Source organism: Bos grunniens, chromosome 19 (genome assembly GCF_055505025.1).
Source record: "Bos grunniens cultivar Pamir isolate PY7600 chromosome 19, Bosgru_T2T1.0, whole genome shotgun sequence".
In the NCBI taxonomy this organism is placed as follows: Eukaryota; Metazoa; Chordata; class Mammalia; order Artiodactyla; family Bovidae; genus Bos; species Bos grunniens.
In genome coordinates this window covers 57,841,995-57,854,980 of record NC_141183.1, presented here as the reverse complement: position 1 = coordinate 57,854,980, position 12,986 = coordinate 57,841,995, and the positions used below count along the sequence as shown (strand labels likewise).

General features: G+C 41.4%; 1 long non-coding RNA gene across 1 annotated transcript in view; it reads right to left on the bottom strand.

The window, feature by feature from the left end:
• Positions 1 to 4,956: 4,956 nt before the first annotated feature.
• Positions 4,957 to 12,986, bottom strand: part of LOC147352783 (uncharacterized) — a 33,688-nt gene continuing 25,658 nt past the window's right edge. Inside the window, exon 2 of the long non-coding RNA XR_015148358.1 lies at positions 4,957 to 5,668. This is a non-coding gene — a long non-coding RNA (uncharacterized LOC147352783). The remainder of the gene's footprint in view (positions 5,669 to 12,986) is intronic.

Here is a 12,986-nt window from a genome sequence, read left to right as displayed (position 1 = left end):
ACAGTGATGCCAGAAAGAAAACTCGCAGGATGGAGAAACAGGAGATTCTCAGGTCGGCTCATGAATCCCTGGCACTGAATGGAGGAAAGTGAGGTAGGACGTGTTCTCAGCTTCTAGCGGAGGTTTGACCATGACCCGGACAAACCACAGAAGCCACAGAAAGCTCCAGCTCTTCTGCTCCGAATGCTCCCCTCCCACAGTGACTGTCCTGTGCTGGAAAACGGGCTTTGTCGACCCTCAGTGTATGTCCTGAGTGACCTGAGAGGCACCCATGAATGTTTAACTTTGCTTTCTAATAAGAAAAATGATTCTGACAATCACTGCTGCCTATTTTTTCAGTACTCCCCAACAAATTATGTCTTTTCGTTTATCACCCAGTGAAGGCAAAGCTATTAGCTCTTCTGTCCATGAGAATCTCCAGGCAAGAATACTGGAGTGGGTTGCCATGCCCTCCTCCAGGGGATCTTCCCGACCCAGGGATTGAACCCACATCTCTCACATAGCCTGTGTTGACAGTTGGGTTCTTTTTTTTTTTTTTAAATATAAATTTATTTATTTTAATTGGAGGTTAATTACTTTACAATATTGTATTGGTTTTGCCATACTTTACCACTAGCGGCATTGTGGAAGCCCAGGCCATGGTTAGGAATATAAAATATCCTCTTTTTCTAGCTGGCCCAACCTGAAGTTCAGAGATGAAAAGTGCAGTGCTCAGCGGTCTGCCGCAGGTGAAGCCTGTGGTAGGAGGCTGTGTTCCCACGTGGTCACCCACCCTCTTCTCTGAAACACACCACCTGGGCAGTTCCTCAGACTATGAGGCCATGCAACTTGGTTTCCAAGCATAGGTCTCTCTTATTTTCCACTCTCCTTCTCCCTTCCTTTCACTTTCAAGTGAAAATGCAAAGCATATCCATTATCCTACACATGTCTTGGCAAGGTCAGCACTGATCCGACTGAAGATTCTTACTCTGGGGATGATAATAGTGGTCCCCAGGTGGATTTATCTTTTAAACTTTTACTGAAGTATAACATATACACTACATGGTCGCATATGTACACTGAATGAATCTTTAGAAGCTGAATACCCTTACAGCCAGCACTGAGAACAAGAAACAATATGACCAGCTTCCTGGGAGCCCCCATCACTCCTGTCTCCCCCTGCAGGTGTGGAGACATACACCACAGTGTATTAATCCAGTCTACTGTTAATGACAGGTCCTAAGGTTCCAATACTTTGGCCACCGGATGCGAAGAGCTGACTCATTAGAAAAGAGCCTGATGCTGGGAAAGGTAGCAGGTGGGAGAAGGGGATGACAGGATGAGATGGTTGGATGGTGTCACTGCCTCAATGGACATGAGTTTGAGCGAGCTCCTGGAGATGGTGGAAGACAGGGAAGCTTGGGTGCTGCAGTCCATGGGCTCGCAATGAGTCAGACACAACTGAGCGACTGAACAACTGAACAACAGGTTTTAACAGTAATTTCTGCAGATGCTCAGAATAGTTGATCAAGACTATTTAAGCATGGCAGTGGTATGGCTCTTCATTAGGTGACATGTGAAATAATCTACAGTTATGTCCTACTCAGTGGACATGAGTTTGAAAAAACTCAGGGAGATGGTGAAGGACAGGGAAGCCTAGCTTGCTGCAGTCTCTGGGGGTCGCAGAGTCATACACAACTTAGCAAGTGAACAGCAACAACAACAACAGCAGTATTGTCCCTTTTGAGGGCAATAGCAGAACCCTGGTTTTCTAAGAAATACCGACCAGCGTGGCATTGTGGGAATTTGCCTTCTGGTGTGACCCCATCAGTTCCCTGTTTAAACACTTGTCTGGCTGGAAGGATCTCAGGGCAAGTTAGAGTCAAGCCTACTTCCTCTTCTCTCTCATTACTAGCTGATCACTCAGTGTCATCTGGTCAGCTGTGGAATTTTTGACACACCAGAAATAGCTTTCTTAGACAGTGGGTTTTGAATGTGTGTTTGGTAGGAATCTTCATATTAAAAAGAAACTATTTAATAGGTAAGCTAAAAGATAAATGAAGCCCCTACATAAATTATCCCAGACAAAATAAGTCTTCAAAATAAGGTAGGAAAGGAGGAGAAAGGGAAGTGTGTGTGACATTTGGATGCACATTACAAAAGCGAAGAAACCAGCCCAGGAGGTCCAAAACTGTCCTGGCGAGGTTAACTTTCTCAGTCAAAAACAATCACACCCAAGGGATTGCCATCTGTTGAAAAATAACACCTGTATTGCTTTGTTTTTAAAACGATCACTTGTTACCCCAATAAAAATTTTTAAGAAATGATCATGTATTTTTTTGAATGTAGAAAACATAGAAAAACAGAGCAAGAATTTTTAAAAGCTAATTTCACAACTTTTAAATTATCAACTTTTTGATGAATATCCTTGTAGTTTACAGATCTATTCACATGTCTTTTTATAAGAATGATAGTATACTTACTTCTCTGCAACTTTCTTTATTTCTCTAAATGTGTGTCATGGGCTTCCTATGCAAATAAGGCACACCGGCAAGTTAAAAATCTCTGGCTTCTCATTTGAGAAAAACACAATAGGGAAGGTGAAATAGTCAAGACAAATGTAAAAAATTCAAAATATGTCACAGGCATTTCCCCCACTAACAGCTCTTCTACAGTACAATGATCATATTTTTTTTTTCCATCTTGAGAAGGTGCCATAATTTATTTAACATCCTCTATGTGTAGAGACTACTGCTAAGTTGCTAAGTCGCTTCAGTCGTGTCCAACCCTGTGCGACCCCATAGACGGCAGCCCACCAGGCACCCCTGTCCCTGGGATTCTCCAGGCAAGAACACTGGAGTGGGTTGCCATTTCCTTCTCCAGTGCAAGAAAGTGAAAAGTGAAAGTGAAGTCGCTCAGTCGTGTCCGACTCCTAGCGACCCCATGGACTGCAGCCCACCAGGCCCCTCGGTCCATGGGATTTTCCAGGCAAGAGTACTGGAGTGGGTTGCCATTGCCTTCTCCGATGTCTTTGTTCATAAGTAGAACAAACACTCCAGTGGATAGTTTTGGAAATCTCAGGGAGTGTTCATTGTTGTTTACTTAGAATAAATCCCTAGAAGAGGTATGCTGCTGCTGCTAAGTCACTTCAGTCGTGTCCGACTCTGTGCGACCCCATAGACGGCAGCCCACCAGGCTCCTCCATCCCTGGGATTCTCCAGGCAAGAATACTGGAGTGGGTTGCCATTTCCTTCTCCAATGCATGCAAGTGAAAAGTGAAAGTGAAGTCACTCAGTCATGTCTGACTCTTACGACCCCATGGACTGCAGCCCACCAGGCTTCTCCTTCCATGGGATTTTCCAGGCAAGAGTACTGGAGTGGGGTGCCATGCCTTCTCCGAGAAGAGGTATTGCCCATTCCAAAGCTATGCACTCAAGACATTTTGATACTGCTTTTCAAATTGCCCTCTAGAAAGATTGTACCAGTTTAAAGAAGGCTGAGAGCTGAAGAATTGATGCTTTCCAACTGTGGTGCTGGAGAAGACTCTTGAGAGTCCCTCGAACTGCAAGGAGATCAAACCAGTCAATCCTAAAGTAAATCAACTAAATCAATCCTGAAGTAATTCAATCCTTGTATATTAATTGGAAGGACTGTTGCTGAAGCTCCAATACTTTGGCAATCTGATGGGAAGAACTGACTCATTGGAAAAGACCCTGATTCTGGGAAAGATTGAAGGCAGGAGGAGAAGGGGACAACAGATGAGATGGTTGGATGGCATCACTGATTCAATGAACATGAGTTTGAACAAACTCTGGGAGATGCTGAAGGACAGGTAAGCTTGGCATGCTGCAGTCCATGGGGTCTCAAAAAGTCGGACATGACTGATAAACTGAACAACAACAAAATAGTCCCACCAGCAACTTTTATGAGTGTTTACTAGTGCTGAGAAAGTGTGAGCATCCAAAGAAGTGTCTGGAAATGTGATAGGGGATATATGGTATTTGGTGGATTTTTTAACTTGTGTTGTACATGAGGTATCTGTTCTCTTTCTACTTCTGACACCTCTCACAGTAGGGCCAGTGCTCATTTTTCCAATCCTGCCTCCTATTCTTCTATACACACACACACAACACACACACACATACACACAGATTCATGTGTTCCTAACTTTACTTTTCCAGTTTTTCTTTTCCCCAGAGTACTCCATCTACTCTCACCTTAGCCTTACCAATAATATGTCTCAAAATCTATCATCTGAGACTATTTCAAAGGTCACATCCCTCATCAGGTCTTTTTTGACACTCTAAAACAAACGCAATCTTTCCCATTTCTTCTGTAGTTCTTTCCTGTTACTTATCTCACTTTATCTGAGTCATAGCTATAGTTAGCTCCAGAATGAGAGATGTGGCCCATGTCCTAGTGGTATTTGGCAGTTGGGGCAAGTCATTTTCCTCTATAGCATCTCAGTTTCCTCATTTGTAAACTGAAGACTAATTAAGGCTGGATGGCTTTAAAGTACATTTCACATTTAACAATTTATCATTCAATCTTTATATATGACTTATCCCATGACTTGGGACTTCCCAGGTGGCACAGTGGTAAAGAATCTGCCCGACAATGCAGGAGACCTGAGTTCGATCCCCGGGTCAGGAAGATCCCCTGGAGGAGGAAATGGCAAACCACTGCAGTATGCTTGCCTGGAAAAATCCCATGGACAGAGGAGCCTGGTGGGCTACAGTCTATGTGATCATGAAGAGTCTGACACGACTATGTGACTGAGCATGCATGCATCCCATGACTAAGACAGAAATCCTTAAATATCCTCAAGTCACTGGTGCCTTTGAGAATCTGATGAAAGTTTTTGAGCCCTATTTTTCCCCCAATGGATTTAGAATTATGAATATTTAAAAACAATATGTTTATACAAGCATCACTTGAAGCCCATGAAAGGCCTTGAGGTTAAGAACTATAGCTCTCTTTTTCCAAAAAGAAAAAAGTTATTTATTTTGGTTGCCAGGGTTCTCAAGAATTTCCCACAGTTTGTTGTGATCTGCATAGTCCAAGGCTTTGTTGTAGTCAATAAAGCAGAAGTAGATGATTTTCTGGAATTCTCTTGCTTTTTCAATGATCCAACGGATGTTGGCCATTTGATCTCTGGTTCCTTTTCCTTTTATAAATCCAGCTTGAACATCTGGAAGCTTCTGGTTCACATGCTATTGAAGCCTGGCTTGGAGAATTCTGATCATTACTTTGCTAGCTTGTGAGATGAGTGCGGTTTTGCAGTAGTTTGAACATTCTTTGGCATTGCCTTTCTTTGGGATTGGAATGAGAACTGACCTTTTCCAGTCCTGTGGCCACTGCTGAGTTTTCCAAATTTGCTGCCACATTGAGTGCCGCGCTTTCACTCTTTCATCATCTTTTAGGATTGGAAATAGCTCAACTGGAATTTCATCACCTCTACTAGTTTTGTTCATAGTGATGCTTCCTAAGGCCCACTTGACTTCACATTCCAGCATGTCTGGCTCTAGGTGAGTGATCACACCATTGTGGTTATCTGGGTCGTGATGATCTTTTTTGTGTAGTTCTTCTGTGTATTCTTGCCACCTCTTCTTAATATCTTCTGCTTCTGTTAGATCCCTACCATTCCTGATCTCCTGATCTTCCTTGATCTCTTGATTTCCTTGGAGATCTGTATGCAGATCAAGAAGCAACAGTTAGAACTGGACATGGAACAACAGACTGGTTCCAAATAGGGAAAGGAGTATGTCAAGGTTGTATATTGTCACCCTGCTTATTTAATTTATGTGCAGAGTATATCATGCGAAATGTCCGGTTGGATGAAGCACAAACTGGAATCAAGTTTGCTTAGAAAAGTATCAATAACCTCAGATATGCAGATGATACCACCCTTATGGCGTAAAGTGAAGAAGAACTAAAGAGCCTCTTGATGAAAGTGAAAGTGGAGAGGGAAAATGTTGGCTTAAAACTCAACATTCAGAAAACTAAGATCATGGCATCCAGTCCCATCACTTCATGGTAAATAGATGAGGAAACAGTGACAGACTTTATCTTCTTAGGCTCCAAAATCACTGCAGATGGTGACTGCAGTCATGAAATTAAAAGGCTCTTGCTCCTTGGAAGAAAAGGTATGACCAACCTTGACAGCATATTAAAAAGCAGAGACATTACTTTGCCAACAAAGGTTCATCTAGTCAAAGCTATGGTATTTCTAGTAGTTAGGTACGGATGTGAGAGTTGGACTATAAAGAAAGCTGAGTAATGAATAATTGATGCTTTTAAACTGTGAGGTTGGAGAAGACTCTTGAGGGTCCCTTGGGCTGCAAGGAGATCCAACCAGCCCATCCTAAAGGAGATCAGTCCTGAATATTCATTGGAAGGATTGATGCTGAACCTGAAACCCCAATACTTTGGCCACCTGATGTGAAGAGCTGACTCATTTGAAAAGACCCTGATGCTGGGAAAGATTGAAGGTGGGAGGAGAAGGGGACGACAGAGGATGAGATGGTTGGATGGTATCACTGACTTGATGGACATGAATTTGAGCGATCTTCGGGAGCTGGTGATGGACGTGGAAGCCTGGTGTGCTGCAGTCCATGGGGTCACAAAGAGTCGGACGTGACTGAGTGACTTAGCTGACTGTCTGGGTCTTAGTCGCAGCACATGGGAGTTCAGTGAGGCAAGTGGGCTCTCTAGTTGTGGCCTGTGGACTAGTTGGCCCCATAGCATGAGTTTCTAGACCAGGGTCAAAACTTGCGTCCCTGCATTGAAAGATGGATTCTGAACCACTAGACCACCAGGCAAGTTCCAACTGTGGCTCTTTAAGTCTATGTTTTGTTAATTTTTGTTTCTCTTTTGAATATAGTAGGAAAGGTCAATAAATTTTTTTTGCAATGAATCATTTATATAGTAAGGTTGTGAGACTAAAACATAAAGAGTTGAATTTACTCTTTGAGATTTGAAGAGAAATTTCATTACTTTTTAGTTATCTTGGTGTTAAATCTCCACCCATATCAACATATTAAATAAAGCAAATTGAGGGGCTTTCAGAATACATTCAACATAGACCATGACTTTTAGTCTTTCAGACACTCTTAAACCTCAGGCATTTTGATGATTCTTACATAATAGTCTGCAATTTCAGATTTCCTATCCGAGGATTGCAGATCAGCAAGCAGTTATAATGTAGTGGTTTTTCCTCTAACACAAGAACACCGATTTTTAAGAGATAAGTTCATGGGGTAGGAATAGATTGGGAGAGGATAAACCAGGCATTTTTCACATAAATCTGCATTACTAGAAAATACAAAATTGCTCTCTAAATGAAGAACTGTGTTTACCAGGCTTACATTAAAAACAAAATCCTGTTGACAGCTCTCAAGTTCTTTATCAGTATCTATCACAAAGGGAAAACATTTGTAAATGCCATTAACCCACAAGCAGATCTTGAGAGTAATGGTAATGGAGAGTTGGGATTTGCATGCTGTCTGAACTGATTTACGCTGTTTTATATGCTCCCTGTTTTTAGACTGTTTCCTATTGTTCCTCCTTCCTACTTCACATTAAATGGAAAACAATGCAATATAAGGGCTTCCCCCATAGCTAAATCAGTAAAGAATCTACCTGCAATGCAAGAGACCTGGGTTCAATTCCTGGGTCAGGAAGATCCCCTGGAGAAGGGAATGGCAACCCACTCCAGTACTCTTGCCTAGAGAATCCCATAGCCTGGCAGGCTACAGTCCATGGGGTTGCAAGAGTCGGACACAACTTAGTGACTAAATCATCAGCACCAATGCAATATAAAGTGTTTAGTCAATTTGGAGGGGGGCTTTAATCCTTACTTTGAACTTGGATTTTTCCTCTTGGTGCAATTCAATGCTAGAGCTGAGAGCAGTGACTTGATCCTGTTTCCAGGGGGTTCTGTTACTTGCTTTCTCTAATTTCACCTCTATCCAAGCAAACAAACAGACCTGCCTCTGACCCACCATGCATGGCAGGAACTCAATATTTCTTTTGATGATGCAGGCCTATTGTGATGACACATATTTACACAGAATAAGAAGGTGAGAGCACACTATTGATGATTCTGGACTTCAGTCATCTGTGTCACTCTGCAGTCTCTAGGTCATCAGCTTTGACTCATCTCTGCCACTCACTGGACTGCCACTGGCAGTCATTGGAGCCAGTTTTCTGCAGCTCAGTCCTAGATTTCTTTTGTTCAAACTTGCCCATCTGAAGAAAATGCAAAACCCATCTGGTATATGCACAATATATGTGACTTAAGTGTATAGGAGCCCTAGTTAAGGGGCAAAAAGTTGGCTAAAGTGCCCTCATCTCAGAGAGGCAGTCCCTAGTCTCAAGATGTGGTTGCGCCCTCCAGCTAGAAACTCTCATAATACTTAGTTCTTTACAATTTTGAGATTATTACCATCATATTTATATAGCTAATCATGGACTTACTTGTTTTCCATATTTCTTCATAAGGAACTGTGTCTTCTTTTTGTTTGTTTTAAAAAAATCAGTACGTTTAGAACATTTTTTATTTTGGCTGCATTGGGTCTTCATTGCCGTGTGAGAGCTTCTCTATTTGTGGTGAGAGGCTTAGCTGCCCTGAGTCACGTGGGATCTTATTAATAGTTCCTTGACCAGGGATCAAACCCACATTCCCCATATTGGAAGGTGAATTCTTAAGCACTGGACCATCAGGGAAATCCCAGAACTGTGTCTTTTTTAAAACCAACAAACAAATATATTTCTCCATATCTAGAGTTTAACAAAGTAGATGCTCAAAAATATTTCTTGAATAATTATTATTATTACTACCACTACTAGTAATATTATTATGACTGTCATTTCTAAAAATAGTAGTAGCAAGTATTGTAGAGTTATTTACAAAGTGCTACACATTAACTCAGCATGGACGGAACTTAAAAGCATTGCTGAGTGATAAAGGAACATTTCAAGCTCTATATCATAACACCCTTTACTTATATTTAAAAGACATGAATATAAAAATCAGCACTTTGTAGATTTTAAAGATCTTCACACACCTAAGCACATACAAGAAGCGTATTAGAGAGGAAGAGAGTTTTGGGGGAGAACAGCAGTGGTGTAGAGAGTAAATTGAGAAACATGATACAATTAAGGAGTGAGTCCTCACCCAGACTAATGGTGATAGGAAACTGAGGACTAAGAAATATGATTATCTCAGCTCTGACCTAAGACCAAGGAGAGAGAGAGTCATCTATATTAGATTTTGGAAAAACCTAAAGTAATTATTTGTACGACATTTTGAGTACATTCAATTTCTCAAATACCTAATTCTTGACTCAACATCCCCTTGTTCCTCCAAACCAACATCCTGTTCCTCTTCCTTCTCTGTCTCTTTTCTTTTGCTCACATGCTCTCAAAATATTTTCATCAAAAAGAAGTAATTATCCATTCAGCAACATAGATGACTTACAATGCATCATGCTAAGTGAAAAAAGGCCAGATGCAAAAGGCTCTCTATTGTACTCTGTTCATATAACGTTCTGGAAAAGGTAAAATTATAGGAACAGGGACAGGGCAGTGGCTGCCAGAGGCTGAAGGTGGGGAAAGAGGATTGACGGTAAAGATAGAACTTGTTAGAATGATGGAGGCGTTCTGCCTCTTGACTACGGTACAAGTTACACAGCTGTGTTAGTGGGCCTGGGGTTCTATGGTAAAATATCGCAGATGCGGTGGTTTAAGCAAATAGCTTCCATGAGTATCCAGAAAAATACAACTTGTGCATTTTTATGACCTATTTCTTTAATGAGGAAAAAATCCCTAGACATCTCCCTCACAGTGGTAGTCCTGAATGAGTTAAGAATGTCCGTGAAATCCTATTGTTTTTGATTCTGTAATATGGTTAATAGAACACTTCAGGGCAGAGAGTTCCTGTGGAGAAAGCTGCAAATGTGGGCAACATTAGGAACCCACTGGGAGAATGGTCTGGCAGAGCAGACGGGAAAGGCTGTAGAGAGCCTCTGGTGGGGGCCAAATCCACACTTTTCAGGGTAAAGTAGAACTAACCCTCCACTTGCCCCCTTGTCTGGGGTTAGTTGAGATCAAACTCGAAAAAACAGAGGACAGATTTGAGGGCAAGCATGTTGGTGCTGTGGAAAGCGTCTGGCCTTAAGCTGAACCTGGGATTTAGATGGATACGCTTGGGTTTCCATAGTGGCTTCTCCACTTATTATCTTGGAAAGTTATTTAACTTCTCTGGATCTTTATTTCCTTGTCTGGAAAATGAGTGAATGAGAGCCAGCATTCAGAATTGTCCTGAAGATTAGAAATAAAGGATATAAAGCCCCGGGCTGGGGCTTTCTGTAGGGACTCAACAATCTACAACATTTGTTATGCATTGTGATTTGAAAAGCAGAATTCAGGACAGGTCGGGTCCAGAGATAGAGCACTTGACCTACGGGATCACGGGCTTCTGATGTGGTCTAATACTCTAGAGAGCGTCTTTGGAGGCCAGTTTCTGTGTCTAAGTGATGATAGAAGACTTGTTTTTCTCTTCTAGAACCCCAGAGCTCCTTTCTGGATCTCTCTGTTAAAAGTCTTCCCTTATGATGACAAATTTAGTACCCAAAGAACTGGGGTTTTATTTGAATTCACCCAGGAGCATTTGATCTCTAAGTCAAAAGGAAAGGATCTCTCTTCTGCCTTAATGGGGGCTTCCAAGGATCCCCTCAGGCTTGACAGTAGTGCAGTTATGGGGTCAACACACATAACAGGGGAGTGTCGATTGGTAAGTCTGCTGGTTGGCGTGTTGGGAGGTGTTCTGCCTTAGAAAATAAGAAGCCTGGGCTATTGAGCTGTTTTTGTTTATCTGTTTTTTTCCTTTAAGGAGATGATTTGAGGTAAATAATTGTTCTTTGGGTTTCATTTTCTTACTGTATGAAGGGAGAATGTTGAATTAAATGACTTTTAAGGTCCTTTCCAGTTAAAGATATTCTAATATTCTATAGTTTGAAACCGGAGGAGGATCTTAATTGGTTGATTTCTACTGAGTTGGCCAAAAAGTTCTTTAGAGTTTTTCATAAAAAATATTATAATTTATTATAACATTATAAAATATATAAAATAAACAAAGTATTATAAATAAATAAATAAATAATAATATAGAATTTTATAATAAATACATTATTATAAATAAATAATTATAAAATATTATAGAAAAACCTGAATGAATATTTTAGCCAACCCAATGCAAAGCTTGAGAGCATCCACTCTATGTGGAGGCCTGTGCTGTGTTCCAGGCAGACAGGGAGGAACAAGCCAGGCCAGCCCACTCCCAGCCTGAGCTTGTATCTCTGTCACAATGCTTCATGTCTGGGGTCAATTTCTGTTTAACACTTTAATCAATGACTTCTAGGCCACGTTCATCCCGTTTGTGGAGAGTTCAGAGTTGGGAGTATTGACATGGTAGAATCTGATTCTTCAAGTATCAGGCTCAACAAAAAAGTAAGCACTTTTAAAATTTAGGAAGATGGACCAAAACTCACAAGATAAATATATAAGGTACAATTAAGTACAGATAGAAAATCCTTAACTAAGGTTTAAAATAAATCAGATTTGCAGGTACAGGATAAGACGTCTTGGGTGGTAGCTTTAAGCATCTGATACACTTTTCTGCTCAGCCTCCAAAGGTTAAAGAGTCACAAAGTAACATTAGTCACAACGTTGGAGAAGAATTGAGTCCCTGGGAGGGATTGGGGGCAGGAGGAGACGGGGCCCACAGAGGATCAGGTGGCTGGATGGCATCACCGACTCGATGGACTTGAGTTTGAGTGAACTCTGGGAGCTGGTGATGGACAGGGAGGCCTGGCGTGCTGCGATTCATGGGGTTGCAAAGAGTCAGACTGAGTGACTGAACTGAACTGAACTGAAGATCTCTGTGCTTGATAGTTTTATAACACCAGCGATGTGGCCGGGCACCAATTCTATCATCTCTTCTACTTCCATCCCCTTTCTTTTCTTTGCTCCTTTGACAGCAGGGTGTGCCTTATCTAACACTGTATCCACACCTGCATTTCTGGTCCATAGTTCCTTGATTTACTTATAACAGGCAATTTTTTATTTTTTCCAGAGAAAATTTGCTCCTTATTTGGGTATCAAAGGAGGCTCAGCCCTCCAGCCCAGGGGACCGGGGCACTGAGAAACGGAATGAGGGCCCCACTCCAAGCCCTCCCTAGATGCAGTAGATGAGGAGAGGAATCCCATTTTAGGCAATTAATGCAGTAAAATAATGCCTGATTTTACAATAGTCCATGTGGATTTTGATATCAGTGAACCGTGTGATAGAACTGCCAGGAAATACTAAGATCATCTTGGCCTGTATTAACAGAAGTTTGCAGTGGGCAGTAAGAGAACTCTGTATTCTGTGCTAGGCAGAAACGTCCACAAACATTGCATCCCATTCTGGATATCACATTTAATGAGAGACATTAAAATTGGAGACTGTCCAAAGAATAATGAACAAGTTGGTGGCTGCCTATCAGTTAAGGCCATCCACTTTGCAATCAGACAGACCTGCTCAGGTCCAAGCTCTGACACCTACTGTGCGACTTTGGGAAAGTTACTGAATCTCTCATAAGCTCAGTTTCTTCATGCAGGCAATGGAAATAATTAACGGTACCTGTCTCATGGAGCTATGGCAAGAACGATGAGGATGATGATAAACTATGATCTATATTTGAAGGAATTAGAATTGTTTAGCCAGAAAATTGAAGATTTGATGGGGAAAGGAAGAGGGAAGTGAAAGGGAGGTGAGATCTATTTTTAGACATTTGAACAACTGCTATTAGGAAGAGTTATTGGATTTCTTTTGGGTGATTCTCATGACAGAATTAGGTCAAATAGTAGGATTTGCAGAGAAGAAGATGATACTGTCTTAAACATATGGCAGAAATTTTTAACAAATAGCACTGTTAAAAAATGCAATTCAAGATCATACCAGA